Source organism: Dasypus novemcinctus, chromosome 21 (genome assembly GCF_030445035.2).
Source record: "Dasypus novemcinctus isolate mDasNov1 chromosome 21, mDasNov1.1.hap2, whole genome shotgun sequence".
Lineage (NCBI taxonomy): Eukaryota > Metazoa > Chordata > Mammalia > Cingulata > Dasypodidae > Dasypus > Dasypus novemcinctus.
In genome coordinates, this window is record NC_080693.1 from 75207528 (window position 1) to 75226000 (window position 18473).

The following is an 18473-nucleotide window of genomic DNA, read 5'->3' on the forward strand; positions in this document are numbered from 1 at the left end:
ACAAAAAAGAGAAAAATGCTGAGTATTCTTCCTGCTGACAGGCAGAAGAGGATTGCTAAGTATATCACAGTCTCCCCTTAGGGGGAAAAAAAGACATCCTAGTTGTTTTAACAGAGAGAATTTAATATAGGCAATTTATTAAACGGGTATTGAATTAAGTTAAAGCAAATAAAAAACACAGAAGAAATACTTTGAAAAAAGCTGCCAGATCAAAGGGAAGAAACTGTTTTCCCAAATATTAGAACTTAAAGGAGGGGCCTGTCCATGTGGGACCCAACCCACTGAGGAGAAGACCTGCTGGAGGGCTAGGTCTCCAGAATTCACAGAAGTATCCTGAAGCTGGAAGCTGGACTTCGGAGGAAGGAATGTCATCTGCTGGAGATAATATCTTTGAGGGAAGATTATGAGGTTGGTTCAGGGAGGACTAAATGAAGCTGGAAACTGAGGACCACAGGAAGGAAATACAAAAAAGTGAGTCCCCTGCCCCTCCTTAAGGTTCCCAGTCTCTGCTGAGAGTCATCTGTTGCAGAAAGTCTAGCAGGAGGCAAATGGCAAAGGAGAAATATGGTTTTCACAATACTATAGGGCAGAATATTAAAGGGTGGGCTTGGTAATGAGAGATCTTGTGTTTTAGGCAATCACATCAACCCAATTTTCACCAGCCCCCAATTTTTCTCCAATTTCAAGAATGATTAAAAGCTCACTTAGAATTTTTTCTTCCATACAATATTTATTGGGTGTCTGCTGGGCACCAAACATTGTTACATGAAAAGGATTTTTTGTGTTATGTGTATGTTTGCTTGAAATAATCTTGCTTACTTTTTCACATTATAGGTATTCCTGGCTCTTAGAATTATCTATGCTTAGTAGGCAAAAAGGAGAACACAGTTCAGGATATTCCGAAAGTATTTTCTTTAAAGGAAAGAAACATATTCAGCAGTAGTTTAGATTTAGATTTTTGAGCTAAATAGTTTTGGGCTCCATAATTTCCTTTCACCTGAAGTAAATATACTCCCCATATTTCAAGATGGAGGTTGCCACATTCTTCACCATTAGAATAAATAAAAAAAGGGGGCTTTGATGTGTTTGTAAATGTATTTCTACATTCCAAACCTAAAATCATCTTCTGGAAGCAGAGTGCAGCTGTTATCTTCTATACACCATCTCATTTTACCACAGACGGAAGACTGACAGTATGTTTGTTGATAATGTTTTCTTTCCGAATATATTTATATGTGTATGTATAATTGTATTTTTATTTATATTTATATTTATATTTAATACACTGGTGTTTGTAATTTCTCTACAATTAAATAGGCCTTTATCATGCAGAGTTTCATTTTTTAACATCTTGTTTACTATTTATCTTGGAAAATTATTTTGTCATGTACGGGTAAATAATATTTGTAATAATAATATTTTATTAATCATTTATCATATGCCACATAATATTCTAATCATACTTTAAATGAATTACCCCATTTAATGTTCACAACAACAAGCTACCCATGAAACCCATACCACAGCTTTAGATTACAGATGAGGAAACATAGGCTCTGAAAGATTAAATGATGAGCTTAAGAACACACAAAAAAATCTGACTCTAGAGAGCATGCACACTGACACTGCTACCAACTCTAACATTTAATAACTGTTGCTTGATTTGCGTGTATTAGATTCAACTTTGAGCTTTTTCATACATCATCTTACTTATTCTGCATAATATTCTTATCAGAGACTGTTATTATCTCTCATGAAAATGAAGAAATTGAGACCAAAAGAGATAAGTAAGGTCACTAACCAACAAGCAGTGCAGGCAATATTTGAACCCATGCAAATTGCCACCAGCATCCATGTCCTTGATCAATTTGCTTTAACAGAATAAACAGACAAAAAATTCTGAATAATTTTTTCCCGAATTATTGTCAATGTAAGAAGACTAGATACCATTTCTATTTTGGTAATAGAAATGAAAAATCTAACAATTATTATGAATAACACTATTCTTTGTAGATGGGGATCTCTTCGTGGCAGTAGTTATTTCTTTGTTTAGGAAACCACAACGAGGAATGAAGCATGGGGGAAGATAACTAAAAAGGGCATTGACTGTCAGAGAGGGTAGTCAGATCCTCATTATACTTCTTCAGAGGGAAAACAAGCATGGTGCTTTTCAATCAACTTCCTTTTCTCCCTATCCCAATACCCTCCATGAAAGAAAATTTTGTTGGAGATCGTCTAGTGCATTTCATTAATCACCAGATAAAATCATAGCTCTCAGACATACAGAAGTCTGATCTTTATCTTCCAGGGAAAAAGAAAGACATCTAAAAATTGGTAAGAAATTTCCCAGGGAGAATTAATGATTTGATCAGAGATGTAAGAACAAGAGATTCCACAATCTTAATTCACAAACCCCTTTCACACTATCTCCCAGTCCTTTCTCTTTAGTAGCTCCCCTAACGTCAGGCCCTCTGCAGGCTTTCCAGTACTCCGGGGCAGTCATGCTTTCTTTCTCTTTTGGCATCTTATAGATTTAATGTTCATCTGTTGAGGCACATTGAAGTGAATTGCCAAATAACTCCTTTTTGGCAAAAAGAATGTGCTGGGTTATTATTCTTTACTCCAAATGAGCCAGACTGACTGTCTACACTGTGGAAATATGCCAGATAATTACTTTAACCATGTCTTTCCCTTTAGCTGTATATACAAGGTCCTCATATTCTAGATAAACTTGGTAAAACTCATATTGAATAATTACTGGCAAGGAGCCATGTGCTCAGGGTAATTTAATGCCCATCTTTGGTTTCTAGAGGGTGCTCGTGACAAAAGCAGGTTTTGTTTATACATAAGTTAGAAAGATTTTCTTTTCATAATTCAAAAGAAAGTCTCCCCAAACATGAAGAAAACAGTGCTCGTTTAAAAAAAAATCATTTTGGATTCCAAGTTTTCCTCAGGAATCGCAGATACAGTGTAAGAAAAAGCTGATGTGGTTCAGCTTTTAAAAACAGAGAGACACTAAAAAAGGGTATCACATGTTCCTACTGGCTTGCATGTCAGGTAATTGTTATTACATTTAAATTGTGTCTGACATAATGCTGTTCTCCCCTTTCAAAGGGAGGACTAATGTTGCTGCATTTTATCAGAGAAGGTAAACATTAAGATTTCCCAAGAACTGCTGTGTCTTGTAGTTCAGAAGTAATAGAACTAGGAGGCAGAAGATAGGGATTCAAGTTCTGAGTTTATTAGTTTTAGAGCCAGAAGCAAGAAATTTAATGTATGTCTTCTTTTCCTTATAAAAATAAGGATAATATCATCCTATTCTTGTAAAGCATGTTTAGGAGGTTTAAAGTAATTAATATAGAGAATATTTTATAATTTGTATAGCACTAAATGTTCCACTAATTGAAAGAAGAGCTATTTTAAATCGGTGTAAGGGTTCATGTTTTCCAATTACAAAGCACATCGTGTTGCTATAAAGATGTGTTAGGACTGCAAGGGAATGTTAGTGAAGAGACAGACAACCCTGGGAATAATTATATCAGAAAGAAAACTAACCTCACACAGTGTTATACTTTCCTCTTCTGAACTGCCACAGAGGAATCCTAAGAATTCCAGAGAAAAGATGGAGAAACATAAATAGGAAGCAAATTTGTACTATGTTTTCCAAGTTTTTACAGTATTTGTACTCTTGGGTCCAGATTTTTCCTTCTGCAGACTTTCATGAGAATACAACGATGAATAAGATTCTTAATAAAAATTTTTAAAAATGCCAAATATCTAAATATCCAATATTAGGAAAATGACTAAGTAAATTATGGTGCAATCATGGGGTGGTTATTATAAAGTCACTGGAATAATATTTAGATAACTATATGAATCAGCTGGTAAAATTCTTTGTTATAATATAATCCAAACACTAGGAGCCACAAATTATATATATGGTAATTGGTAAATGTGTACATTTTTAAATGAATTATCAGAAAAAACAAAACTCTGGTGTTGCTTTTGAATGTTGGGAATAAGGAGATTTTTGTCAGTCTTCTTGTTAAACATTTTATGTTTTTTGGGTTTTTTACCATGACCTTCATGACTAGATACAAAGAAAGTTTTTAAAAATGTAAGATGGAATGGACATTTCATCTGTTACCAATAGTGAGAAAAGTGGTAGCAATGGTCCCATAAAATTTAGGACATTTGAATAGTCAATGCATGTAAATATCATTTAATAAGCTATCTTGTTCTTTTTGAAGATTTCATATTATTCATTTTCTGGATGTAAGAGTTTAGATTCTTGAAATTTCGAAGAACCACAACTCTCCCCACCAAAAACTAGCATTGTCAATGGTTCTTTTGAAATCTCTGCTCTTATTTTAAATGCTGTTCTGTGGTTAAACACTTGGAAAACTAGCAGATCAGGATCTTATAACATAATGTTGGTATTGTTTAATAGCTACTTTAGTCATTGATTTAACTTTAGAAGCATGACTTGAAGTATAAAACTTAAATTAATACATGCAGAAAGCCAAAAAAAAATCCATAATTTATAGCAATATAGCAATGAGTTTTATTTTCAGTTATTCATTAAGATTTCAGACTTCCATAACTTAAACTTACTACATAAATGTCATCTTCTGTTTTCTGGAGGGGCTCTTGTTGAGATGATATTTTTCCTGTTTTGGGCAAAAGAAAAGCTTCCCTGGTTAAAATTATTGAAGCCTTGGGAATAGAAACATATGTTTTAAGGTAGATGTTTGGGGACTTATTCACCCATTTGTCTATGTATTGAAGTACACTTAGATTTTTGGATGTGAGTTAAAAATTACTTCAGTCTATTATCTGGTTAAGCACATTACCAAAGGCAACAGTTTGTGTTCCCCACACTGTTTCTTCCTTCTGGACCCACCAGAAGGCTTCATTTCCCAGCCTTCCTTGTAGTTTGATTGCAGTACTGTGACTGAGTTCTGACAAATGGAATGTGGGCAGAAGTGATGTTAGCCACATCCAGGCAAGGTCTAGAAACATCCTGCATATCCTTCTAAACTTTGCATCATATTACATCGTGTCCATGAAAGCCATGAATTCCACACCGCCTAGTAGCCAATGGAAGAGCCTCTTAGAAGAAAGCGACGAGCAAAGCCTTCCTTTGGCAGCAAAAGAAATTCTTGCTGGATTGAAGCCCTGAAGTCTAGCATATCATGAAGCACATCCTGTCCTATCCTGACAAATTCAAGCACCTTACTTTAAAAAATTGATATTAACTCTATTGTTCACCAATTTGATGTCAAAGTGCATAAGTTCACTCATTTCAGAATAAAGGTTTACATTTCTCTACATTCCAGCAAGAAAAAATATAATCTCATTCAAAAATGTTTTGTCAAAAGCTCAGCTTAATTAAAAATGATAAAACCAAACTAAAAAAAAATAGTCAATTCATGATTACCCACGATGCTTGACTTCTCTGATGTCTCAACAAATGTTTTCTGATTATGGCAGGTTTGCTTCTCCATCTACACAAGATAAAACTAAAAAAATGCTCCAAGTACAAAAGCAAGCCCTATTCTTTTGCTTACCTATTATGGCAGATCATATTATTTACCCCAGAAAAAAAACATGTTCTTAAACTTAAGTCACATTCCTGTGGGTGTGAACGCATTGTAAATAAGACCTGGTAAAGATGTTATTTTTAATTAAGGTGTGGCCATCTAAAACAGGTTGGGTCTTAATCCTATAACTGGAAGTCTTATGAAGTGAAAGCCATGGGAAGGAACCAGAAGCTGGAAATCAGTGAAATCCAGAAGAGAAAGGAGAGCACACTGTCATATGACAGGAAAGCCAAGGAACTCAAGGATTGTTGGCCAGCTAGTCAGAGCCCAACCAACCCTGGGAAGAAGCAAGCCTTCTAGCTTCTGAAACCCTGAGTCAATAAATTCCTCTTGTTAAATGAACACATGGTGTGGTACTTGTCAGCATCTAGGAAACTAAGATACCCATGAATGGCTCATTCTACTCTGTAATTTAGTTCTTTTAGACAACTCTGCATCCACTGTTCTTTGATGGCTTTAAATAAAAGTGTGGGTTTTTAATTAATCTGTTATTATGATGGAAGAAGTAGTTTTTCACAAACTTCTTCCCATTTAAGTGGAAGTCCAAAGGTTTACAATTTCAGGCTTTATTTACTTTTTGTATAGTGAGTTTCCCATGTTTCTCCCCGATAAGACTACATGTACCTGAAGTCAGTTGTGTTTGTTCCTTTCACTCATTCATTCTTTCTTTCATTTGTACTTTCACAGAGAAATAAAACTGATTAGTTACTAATCTTTGGGGACTCAACCAGATGCAGCAAACATGCACCTCAGGAATTTATAATATTCTTTGGAGTGGAGCACTTGATGCAGAATAGAACAAAATAAATCCATCTCTAGGAAGTTATAATTGAAATTGAAATAGACTTATTTTCTTTCTGTTTGAAATATGTGAACTTTGGAGCTGTGAGCAAACATTTTCCACTTTCCCAGTAGAAATATTAGCTGAAACAAGCCAGTTTACCCATGAAAAAATGAAGCAACTGCATCAAGAGAATTTCAGTTAACTGAAGAGTTCATGATAGCCTTCTAGGGTATGATTTTAGGCCTCCTTGAGAACTAGCTGCATCCAAAATCTCTATTTTCATAAAGACCCCCATCTTTTCCTTCTCATCCTTTTTTGTGTACAGGCTGGTTTTCATTAATTGCAGTCATTAGCTACTTATTAACAACAGGCCAAGAAAACCATTACAAAATAACTACAAGACAAGTTAGAAATTTAATGAAAAATGAAGATAAGTTGATTTAGGGATTGGGAAGGAGACTAAGAGAGAAAAAGAGAAAGGGTGAGAGATTTTTATTTCATCTAATGAATTAAAATAATACTTTCTGGAGTAGAATTTTTTGAATATGGAAATAATTATTTATGAGATAATATTTAATTGACCTCTTGTAGATATGCTAAAAACAGAACAATGGTTTTCACCCACAAATCCCATTCTTCCTCTAGTCTTTTCCATCTCTGTTATAGGCATTTTCACTCATCTTGTTTCTTAAGCCAAAGCAATAAGCATAATCCTTGTTAGCTCTATTTTTGTCACTCCAACATCTAACACATCAGTAGTTTTGTAGACTCTACACCCAAAACCTAGCCTAAATCCAATCACTTCTCACCAACTTTTTTTTTACCTTCTTAAATTCACGTTACCATCATTGCTGTCTAGACCACTGCCATATTTACTCTTGTTCCCAAACTCGGTATTTTCCACTCAGCAAGTAGGGTAAATTTTAAAAATATTAATCAGGTTCTCTAAGTCTCTTGCTAAAGCTTTTGTTTTATACTTGCAATAAAATCTGAACTCCTTAGTGTGGCCAAAAAGACCCTAAGTGTGCAGAAAGCAGACAACAAGGGGGAATGAATGAATGAATGAATAAATAAATAAAAGACCCTATGTGTGAAGATCTCCCACACTTTCCTTCCATGACTGTGCTCTAGCCACACTGGCCTAGCTGACAATCAACTACCTCAAGTATGTTTCTAACTTAAGGGCATTCAACATGTTGTTCTTTGAGCCTAGAAAGCTTATCCCTCATTTCTTACCATGGTTTGCTCCTCAACATTCAGTATTTTGCTGAATTGTCACTTTTTCAGAGAACCTATCCCTAATACAGTCACACTGTGATGTGTGTTTCTCTTCTTTATTAAATTCTCAACATATTTCTCCAACTGATATTCTATTATTTGTTTGTTTGTCTCTTTACTTATTGTCTCTTTTCTTTACTAGAAGGCAAAACTCTTTTGAAAGCAGTGACATTGACTGCCCAGCACATAGGGAGACTCAGTAAATAGTTTTTACATGAGTGAACATATTTTATATAGGCAGAATAACCTAGCAAAGACATGAATATAGATCAATGGGGGTTTTTTTGCAGGTGACAATGATTAACTGTTCCAGTTTGAGCAATGGTTATATGAAGAAGGGCATAAAAAACTGAATTAAAAACTAAGTATAAAGTAAAGTGGAGAACATCTTGAAGGCAATAGCAATATCTCATTGATATCAGATGAGGAGTTCCTCGTCCAATTGCATATCCAGATGTTTAATGTGGTCATGAGCCTTTATTAAAGGAAATTGGACTATTAACATGCTGCCTAAACTGTTGAGATTAACATCAAGGAGAACCTCCTTTGCAGTGCTCTGATCTTAAGGTTATAAACATAGTTTTCCATGGCATGCCAATATAGGTCCTTACAAAAATGTTGGGATAAAGAGATCATATGGAAATTCCTGTGGCTAATGTGGGTAAGCCAGACACATAAATAAATACATGGCATTTTAATGTAAAATTTGTTTGTAAGTGGCATGCCTGTTGGTATAACTGCTCGGTTCACATGGAGTATTTTAATCATCTCAAGGAAGATCCTCATATTGTTTACCATATAACTTTAGGTATCTGTAGCAACTTGAATCTTGCTGATTTGATATAGCAACTGTATTAGTCAGCCAAAGGGGTGCTAATGCAAAATACCAGAAATTGGTTGACTTTTATAAAGGGTATTTGTTTGGGGTAGGAGCTTACAGGTAGCAGGCCATAAAGCATAAGTTACTTCCCTCATCAAAGTCTGTTTTCACTGGTTGGAGCAAGATGATTGCCAACATCTGCGAGGGTTCAGGCTTCCTGGTTTCCTGCCTCCTAGGGTCTTGCTTCTCTCTGGGTTCAGGGTTCCTCTCTTCCCAGGGCTTGCTTCTTCTTGAGCTCAGGGTTCCTCTCCTCCTGGGGCTGGCTTCTCTTTCCTCTGTGAGCTTATTTTCCGGGGCTCCAGTTTAAGGCTTCAGCATCAAACTCCAACATCAAAACCCCCAAAATCAAAAACTCCCAACTCTGTCCTTTGCCATGTTTTTCATCTGTGCCGTAATGCCCTAATGACGTGGCCCAATCAAAGCCCTAATCATAACTTAAACATGTTTCAGGTTCAGATCAGTTTACAAACATAATCCAATATCTATTTTTGGAATTCATAATTATGTTAAATTGCTACAACAACTAACATTTCTGAAGAAGATTGCAATATAAAAGTTATTTTGCACCAGAGTACTTTATACCAATTAAGTAATGGTATGTTTAAGAAAAATTGGAACCACAACACTGAATTTGAGAAAGAAAAGAGGTGTTGCTTCAATATGTATTCTAATGCCATGAATAATCTCTAAATTTATTTTAGGGTTACAATTTTTAATCTGAAATAATTTTCAACCATAACAAACAATCCAACTATTTTATAAAGTCAGAAAAAGGAACCAGGAATATTTAGATCATTATTTAATCGCAAAGAATGGGAACCTGCTGTGTTTGGTAAGAAATGTAGAGAACTCAAATAAACAGTATAAATTCTGTGGAGAAGTTTCCAATACAGATGCAATTTGGTATCATCCAACTGAATGGTCCATTGGTTTTAGATGTTCACAGAGGCTTCTCAGAAGTTAAAATAAAATTAAAACACTTTATAAGGTATAAGAGTCATGAGATTACAGGTGAAGTGGATGGGAGGAAAGAGTTGTAGTCAAAATTCAGCAGTAAAGGGTGCAGTCCTGAAAATATAATAATCCAGAAAGGAAGTTCATTTTAAGTTTCTAAAGATTTCATAGCTACTTTTGAAAGATTTAATATTATACTAAGAAATTGTAATTCAGGTTATTAAGATATTTTAAATAGTATAGAGAAAATTAATTCCTAGGAATTGCCATTTTATGGAATAAAATTATTACAAATAAACTACATAAGAAACTTAATACTGATTTACACTATTTTTGCTTGGCTGTTGCTCAGCGTCCTCAAAATTAACATATTCAAAATTGAATTCGTTGTAATCTTTCATAAACTTGTTTCAAGTTTTGTGTTCCCCAACTCCTTAACCCCTTTCCTAAGCTTCAACTTAGTCTTCTCTCTCACCCTCCCTATCTGGTTATTCACGAAGTCCTGATAAGTTTACTTCTTAAATGTGAATAGACTTTTTTGGCTGTTCTCCATTTCCACTTGCTCCACATTTCTCTAGGCTATGAAGATTTCTCACTTGTCTATCAACTGCACTTCAAACCTGGGTCATTATCAATCCATTCTCTACCCTATGTTTCAAAGTGATTCTTTTAGTCTCCTGAACTGATCTAGTAAATATCATGAAATGGGTTGGGTTAAACAATGGGAATTTATTTACTCACAGTTTTGAGGCTGGGAAAATGCCCAAATCAAGGTATCACCAAGGTGGTGCATTCTTCCCAGACTGTGGCCTTCTGGGGCTGGCTGCTGGGGATACTTGGTCCTTAGTTCTGCTGCCACTTGGCAAGGTACAAGGTGGCCTCTCTTGGCCTCTCCATTCTCTTCTGGGTTCCACTGAATTTCAGCTTCTGGCTACTCCCTGTAGTTTTCTGTATCTGAATTTCCACTCCCCTTATTAATTATAGAACTCAGTAATAGGATTAAGACCCATTCTGTTTGGGCTGGGCAGCGCTTTAAGTGAAGTAACCTCAACAAAAGGTCCTATTTACAATGGGTTCACGCACACAGGAATGCACTAGATTTAAGCATATATCTTTCTGGGATCCAGGCATCTCCAAACCATTACAGTGATCTTCCAAATTCATACTTAATTATATCAGTAGGATATTATTTCCTTTGGAAGAAAATCTAATCTCATTCCTAGGGACCATAAGGACAAGATTTTCTGAAACAAAATTCACAAAAGATAGTTTCAATATCAAAGAGGCCCTGACTGCTGTGGTCAAGTGGAGAAGTAGAAGCGGGTACATGCAGTCCACTGTTACTAAGCCGAGAAGATGAGGCCTTAGTACTTGGTCTAGAAGGAAGATATCCTTTACAACAGAGTAGAGGGTAGGGAGAGACATCTGAGCTAAGTTTAGGAAATATATTTGCTGGTCACAGGAGGTTCTGTGTAGTAAGGACCACAACATCCAGGAGCATAGGATGTGTCCCTAGTGATTTGTTTGAGTAAGAAAAGCAGGTAAATTTTCAGAAACAGGATGGATACATAAAGGTAAGATTTTGAATTGATGAAGGGACCATATTTTTACATCTAATTGCAAAACACTCTGTTATTAGTATCAAATTTCTGGAAAATTAAATGATAATCAGAAAATTAAGAGTTAAACATAGAAACAGAATCCTTTCTAGGAATAGTGAATTTAGGCTGGTGTTTTCCAACCAATATATAGTAAAGACCAAAATATCTTGATTCTTTATCAAGGGACGTGGTGAATGAGAGGAGACAAGCAGTGGAAAAGAACTGAACTGCAAAAGCTGTACTCAAAGTGGAAGGTGGGAACGAGAAGGAAATAGTAAACTTTTCCCAATTTATCTTCAGTAAAACCTACCAAGGCTATGATAAAGCCAAATTAGCTATCTCTATTTTCCCAAAACTATGTTTGCTGTCAAGATACAGCTAGACCTATATAAGTTAAATAAACATAGACTTTTTTTCTCTCTAGGCTTACAATTTTTACATCACTTATTGAGTCAAAGAACAGCTCCTACCTGTGCTCTGAGGATTCTCTTTATATCTGTTTTAACTTCTATGAAATATTTTCCTTTACTGTGTGTTTGTGTGCATCCATGTGTATGTGCATGTGTGTATGAGTGGTGGTAGTGGTGGTGGATGTGGTTTGCCTTCCTTTTCTTGTTCAGATTTATGCTGACAACTCCAATGGAAAGTCATTTGCTCCTTTCCTTATGTTATTTTTGATGATGGATGGACGGACTGATGGACAGATGGATGGATGGATAGATGGATGGATGGATGGATGGATGGACACAAGACTGGAAGTTGGGAGTGTTCAGAACTCCTTATGATGGCATTCTTCGATTACTCCCCTTCTGCTACAAGCATCAAGACCCTGAAGCAAGTAATGATTGCCTGGCTTAATTGGTAGGGGTGCTTAGTAGCATCTGCATGTACTGGTCAAAGAACTTGTCTTCTGATCTTTTAATACATTTCAGCTTACATCAGAAGGGGGTCAAATCAGAATAGAATATTACCTTTAATTTTTTTCATCTCCCATCTTTTATCTAAGCACCACTGGGTATGGCAGAACTGGGGAACTTGCTGGGTATATTCAGATAAATGTTTCTGCAGGTCCTCTGTAAATATTGGGCAGCCTTTTACTGCAGTTACTTACATATCTCTTTCTGTAGGACACAACTACTTGTCAAACTCTTAGCTTTCTACTCCATGCATTAATAACACATCTAAGAAAAATATTTTCTCCACCACATTTTCTTTTGGTTGAAATAACAAACTCTTTGGCTATGGTGGCATCTCTACATAAAGCTTTGTGAAAAATATAACTTTTCAAGAACTGAAGATGCCTCAAACAAGGGAAAGACAATGCCTGCAGATTTGCTATTTGACTAGATTTGTTAAGGATTCTCAATGTAGCAACACAGATTTGAATTGTCATGGAAATTCCTCTTAGATCCTAAACAATAGTCTTGCAGTCAGTCTTAATTTTTAATGAAAAGTCTTTTAATTTATTTTTGAGGGTTTATTTTATTTGTTTGACTGTTGCCTTAAGTGTTTAGTGGAAAATTGAGACTGGCTGCAAGATGTTCTTTTTCAGACAGGCTCTTTTTTTTATACTAATGATTGCTTTGTACAAGTCTTAATATTATTTTTGTTTGTTTCTTCCCTTTTATCTTTCCCTTGGATGCCAATTCAAGAGCAGAAATATTTCACCAACATCTGTTTATTATTTTATTTAAACCCTAGGAACCTAAGACTGTACACAGGCACAATATTTATAGGTTCACATATAACCCTCAGATGACTTCCTCACATTTATTTTTGATGATTTGGCTCCGATCTCATCTTTTATATTCAATTGTTTTTTTCTTGCCTTCAAAGCCAAGACTGTTTCTAAGTGGTACTGGTTGGATGATTGCAACAGAATCTCAAAAAAGCCAATGTTTTAAGTTCAGAACTAACAAACACATCCCATGGCTTATATGAATGTCTTTAAAACAAAGCCAAAAGGGCACAAGCTAAATCACATCCAGTATTCTCTCTGAGGTTCTTTCAAGTGTGGGGAAATTATGGAAAAGTTAGGATGTTTTGCCCTCTATCTGATTTGTAGATAGGTCTCCACAGCAAGCATTTTATGGTAGTGGCAGATTATTTTATACTTTCGAGTATCAGTAAAAAATTCTTAACATAAAGGTTCAGAACTGTCTATATTCCATTAGAAACCAATGAGATTTACCTTTAAACAGATTCACCTTTCTGCTCTGTTAGTTTCATTAGGATTTCCCCCCTCTATCCATAGACCCATATCTCTTACCCGTGCCTGCTCAATAATATATTTGAAAGAAAACAGTCGGATGGGATGAGGACTAGAATGATCATGTAAGGAAGGGCTTCCTTTTATAATACTTAGGTCAAGTTAGAAACATAGATTTCAAAATATCTAGTAAGTTGTAAATAGAGGTCCTTATTCAGCTAGGCAATTCTGATGGAATATAATATACTTTTTCCAAATTTCTTGAGTAATGAAGATAGTGTAGATTTGTCTCTAATTGTACAAACCAGTTTCTTAGTCAATTACGTTAGCTCTCCCTCAGCACCACCCCGCTCTACAACTCAACAGCATGGATACTACTAAAAAAAAAAAAGGAAAATATTAGTATGAAATAGGTAAAAAAACTAGAAAATAAACAGCTGTAGTATATATCCTGATCATTTTTCTTTTATAAAAAATTGCTCAAATCCAGTGATTTTTTTAAAGCCAGAACAAACCACTTTCCTTGGCATTTTTAACTACTGTGGTGGACTGACTCATGCCCCCCACAAAAGGCATGTTCATATCCCAAGCCCTGGTCCTGTGGGTGTGAATTCATTCATAAATCAGACCTTTGAAGATGTTAGCAGTTAACATGTGCCCAAACTGAATGAGGACAGGCCTTAATCCAATATGACTGATGTCCTTACAAGCAAATAAAACTATGAGAAGAGCAAAAAGCTGAAAGTCAAGGGAACCTTAGTTATGGGGTGAGGGCAAGACTTTCAGATTGACTATTCTGCTTGACCAGTTGCATACTGGCTGTGCCATTGATTTACTGTTTGACCTTGCCCTAATATTTTAATGGGGGTTTGGAGACACCCATGTCCTATGGTCATGGTAGGTAGCTTCAGAGTTTGGTGCTTTACCAGTGGGCCCTATTTTGGAGTTTGTGTACCTGTGACAGAGTTGGACTCAGATGTGACTTCTCCACACATGCCTCTTCTGTCCCTTTTATTTGAACCTATAGTTGGTGCTGGTGTTGGTAGGTGTACATCCAAGAGACTTGAATCTCTGGGCTGTCCGTAAGCCAGCTGGGGTCTGAGCCTCAACCGAGCTGCAACACTTACTCTCCAGTTCATTGGACTCACCCAGGACAGCCTACAAGGAGCTGAGGATGGACAACCACCACACCAAAGAACCAAGAAAGTCTACAGCTGCAAGCAAGAGAGTCCCATCCATCAGCCATATGGGATCAAAGCCCCCTCTCAATTAGAGGTGGAGTGGGCATCACTATCCCAGAATCCTCAGGATTGGGGAATAAAATATAGACTAGAATGGACTGTCATTCTACTATAGACTTATTGTGATTCCAGCAATGGAAGAAATTATATCATTGATGTGGAGAGAGAGTGGCCACTAAAGGTACTGAAGTCAGGGAGACGGAAAATGAGGTATAATATGGGGGCATTTTCAGGACTTGGAATTGACCTGAACATTTATTTGTTCATTCTATGATCTAAAGAAATAGATGTTCTCTGCCCCAGAAGGGTGAGTTCCTACCTTAAAATTATAGTTTTTTTCCCAAGACCAACCCCCAAATTTCTAGACAAGGTGACATTTTAAAAAATAATCCAGTAACATATTAATCTAGCTCATTAATATTTTTATATGGGCTGTAGTTACTCAGTCTTATACAGTTTCTAATCAAGACAAGTTTATCCAGTAAGAATTAATGAGTTAATCAAAGTTAATGAAACATATTTAGTGCTTACCATGTGCCAGGCATATTTCAGAGTGGGATATCATCATCATCATCATCACCATCATCACATAAAGGGCAGGAGAGAAAACATACAGGTATAATTTGCACCTTTTTCTATCTACTTGAATTTTCTGGAAGTTGCTAAGCTGAAGGCCATTTTATCATATGCATTCGTTATGATATTCACTTTATTTTAATTAATTAATTAATTAATTCAACAAATATTTTTGAGCACAGGGCCGGATGTTAGAGATACAATGGTACCCACAAACGGTTCAGTCCCTGCCCTCCAGGAGCTGACATTCTATCAGGCGAACCAGACATTATTCCTGTGATGATACAACAGAGCAGGTGACTGTTCTGGTGAGTGAGATAGAGAACAGATAGGTGGGGCCAAGTGTGACAGCTTCTGCAGGGAAGAAATGCTCAAGCCAAATGCTACCAATTCAGTGTGAGTGGAGAATGTGAGGGAAGGGCATCGCAGACGGAGGGAATGGCATGTGTCAGAAACTGCCCAAAGGCAGCGAGGCTGAGGGGCAAAGGATGAGGGAGAAAGTAGTAGGAGACAATTATATTAATGAGCATAAACATTTGGTCTAAACACTTTAAATGTGCCACTTTATTTATTCCTCTAAAGAGGTACCTACAATCATTAGCCCAATTTTATATATGAAGAAACCCAGACTCAGAAAGGTTAATTCCCTCACACAAGGTATCGCTCCCAACTAATAACTGGCAGAGCTGGAATATAAATTATGGGAGTCTGTCCCCAGAGCCAAGGATCTTGGCCTCAATACAGCATACAAATCAAGAGTTTGGTATGCATCAGAACATGCACGGCTTGGTTCCTTCTTTTTTTCTTTATTCTAAGAGCAGTGAAAAGACATTGAAGAATTTTAACTAGGGAATGGTAAGGTCTGATTTAGGTTTAAAATAAAATGATTCTGCCTGCACAGTAGAGAACTAATGGTTGAATTAATTGAGGCAAGGGTGAAATGGAAAGATACAATAATTATGAGGTTGTTGGAAATTTGGGGGAGAAAGTAATGGCACTGAATCCTTAGGAAATGGCAGAGACTGTGGAGAGAAGTAGATGTGTTTATCTTGACTCCCTCTCCAAACAAAATATTGAACTTATATGAATACTCACAGTAGGGCATCTAATTTATATACCAATTAATTAAACCCTTTGATTTGTAATTAATTGATTTATAAAATTAGACTCAGGAAAAAATAGACTATGTTTCTAGCATTTAATTTCTCAATTACAGATTTTACCCATAAGGAAGTGATTCTGGAATCTCTTTTCCTGGATTTATATCTAACTACAAATATCTGAAGCTTAAAATGGTCCCAACTGAGTATACGGTTTTTACACATATTTTTTCATACATAATTTGAAATCATGTATGCATGTATATAGATAAAACTGACTTCATTCTTTTAAGTATTTCAGTAAAATATAATAATTGAGCTGTATTACTATTTTTAATATTTTAAAATAGTAATTTGGAAAACCATTTGAGATGATTATTTTTATCTCTATTGCATGTATAAGGAAATAGAAGTTCAAAGATATTAAAATATTTCCCTAAAGCCACTCTACTAGAAATATTGGAACCAGTATTCAAACCCAAGCTAATGCTCTTCAAGAAAAAAGGGGCACTGAGGATTCAACCATTAACTCAAAACAAATTGAAAGAAAACATTTTTTCTCAAAATTGTGCATATTAATAAGTACAAATTCATGAATGTCTATAAGTGTTCTTTCTTTTTTAAGAAAGCAATCTTGGGCATTTAGTCACAACACTCAGAAATCCTAATATTTAGCACAAAATTAAATGGAGACTTAAGGTATTTCTGGTAAAATAAACAACATCCACAACTAATCCATTAATCTTTAGATCAAAGCGTGTGTGTGTGTGTGTTTGTGGGTGTATATGTATTTGTGTTGTGTGTGTATTTGTGTGTTGTGCACACAATGAAATTGTACTTTAGCACATGGTGTGAATTTTAACATCTCCAATTATGCTAACATAATACATTCTTGATACACCTTAAAAGAACTCTGAAGGAAAAGATTTGCCATAAATAATATTTGAGTTAGTAGCTTAAAAGTAAACAATACAAAAACCTTTCAAGTCGTTGGAATTTTGTTCTTTGAGGAAATGTCTAGAAAAATAATCTTTGGCATTTACCATACTCTTCTTGCTCAGGAAACCACTTAAATTTTACAAGATTTATTTGATATACTTGAAATAAAATACTTTTTGTTTTATCAGATTTCTCTGAACGATATTTGTTTTCAAGATGTTTGTTACAATTTGTAAGTGAAATAAAATACAAGAGATTTTCATGCTGGAGATATTTGGGTCTGTCTGTTCCCAGTGCAGGCATTCTTAATTAGACAATTCAGGAAGAACTATTTCTTTTTAGGTTTAGTAAATGTTGCTCTACTTGATTCTCTTTGGGAACTACAGATACAAATTGAAAATTTCCTAAACTTGCTATGAATATAAATTCTGGGAATTCCTTTTCATAAAATATTAACAGTTTATGATATTTCTTCAAAAAATAAGAAAGAAAGGTAAGAAAATGAAAAGAAAGAAAAAATCCTGTTGTGAGAAGATTTCATATTGTTAAACTAATGTTTCCACATTGGTAGAATATGCTATTAATTAGAGTTAAGAACCAAAGTCTTACCTGAGACTTCTAAGAATGTTGTTCATATTTGGAATGTTTCACAGCTTCACGCCAGGAGAAAGAATCTGCAGTCAGAACTTCGAAAAAACCTGTAAATGAAATAGTTTTTAAAATGAAAAACGATTGCAAATCTGAATACCTGCGGTAGCTGGTGTGCAAAAGTCACTGTAATAATGGATTTAGCCAACGTGACAGGAGCAAAATCGATGCAAGCAGAGACTTGGAAAGTGCTCGCCCCTTGGCGTTTGGGAAGACTACAACTACGTCCATGTGACTGAGTCTTGGCTAACCTGCTAGAAGACAAGAGCCATGTGATGCAGTTACGCCTACCCCCTCCACTGGTTTTGAGTGGAACAGCAACGGGCTAGTGAAGTTATCCTAGATCACCCAGTCACACCTGAACCAGCCCACACAGAAAAAACCATCCAGCAGATCCGTGGCTTTGCAAACATTAATAAATAATTACTATTTTAAGCCTCTATGTTTTGGAGGGTTGGATATAGAGCAATAAGTAATTTTTAAATTATTTATGGATGTTTGGTACCATGTGTGGACATAGCTGAAATTTTTGAAACTTTCTATGATACAATATAGTTTTTAACAGAAGGGGTTGAATTAGTGCTCAGCAAATATAGAACTTGTGTGGGAATCTATATTCAGGTTCTGTTCCCTACTCGTCCCAAAATTAGATATAAGACT

The 18473-nt window shown here is 35.7% G+C and overlaps 1 long non-coding RNA gene across 1 annotated transcript in view; it reads right to left on the minus strand.

The window, feature by feature from the left end:
* Positions 1–18038, minus strand: part of LOC139437269 (uncharacterized) — an 83042-nt gene extending 65004 nt beyond the window's left edge. The window contains exons 1-3 of the long non-coding RNA XR_011647006.1: positions 17775–18038; positions 4615–4649; positions 3556–3602 (exon numbers count right to left, since the gene is read on the minus strand). This is a non-coding gene — a long non-coding RNA (uncharacterized lncRNA). The remainder of the gene's footprint in view (positions 1–3555; positions 3603–4614; positions 4650–17774) is intronic.
* Positions 18039–18473: the final 435 nt, after the last annotated feature.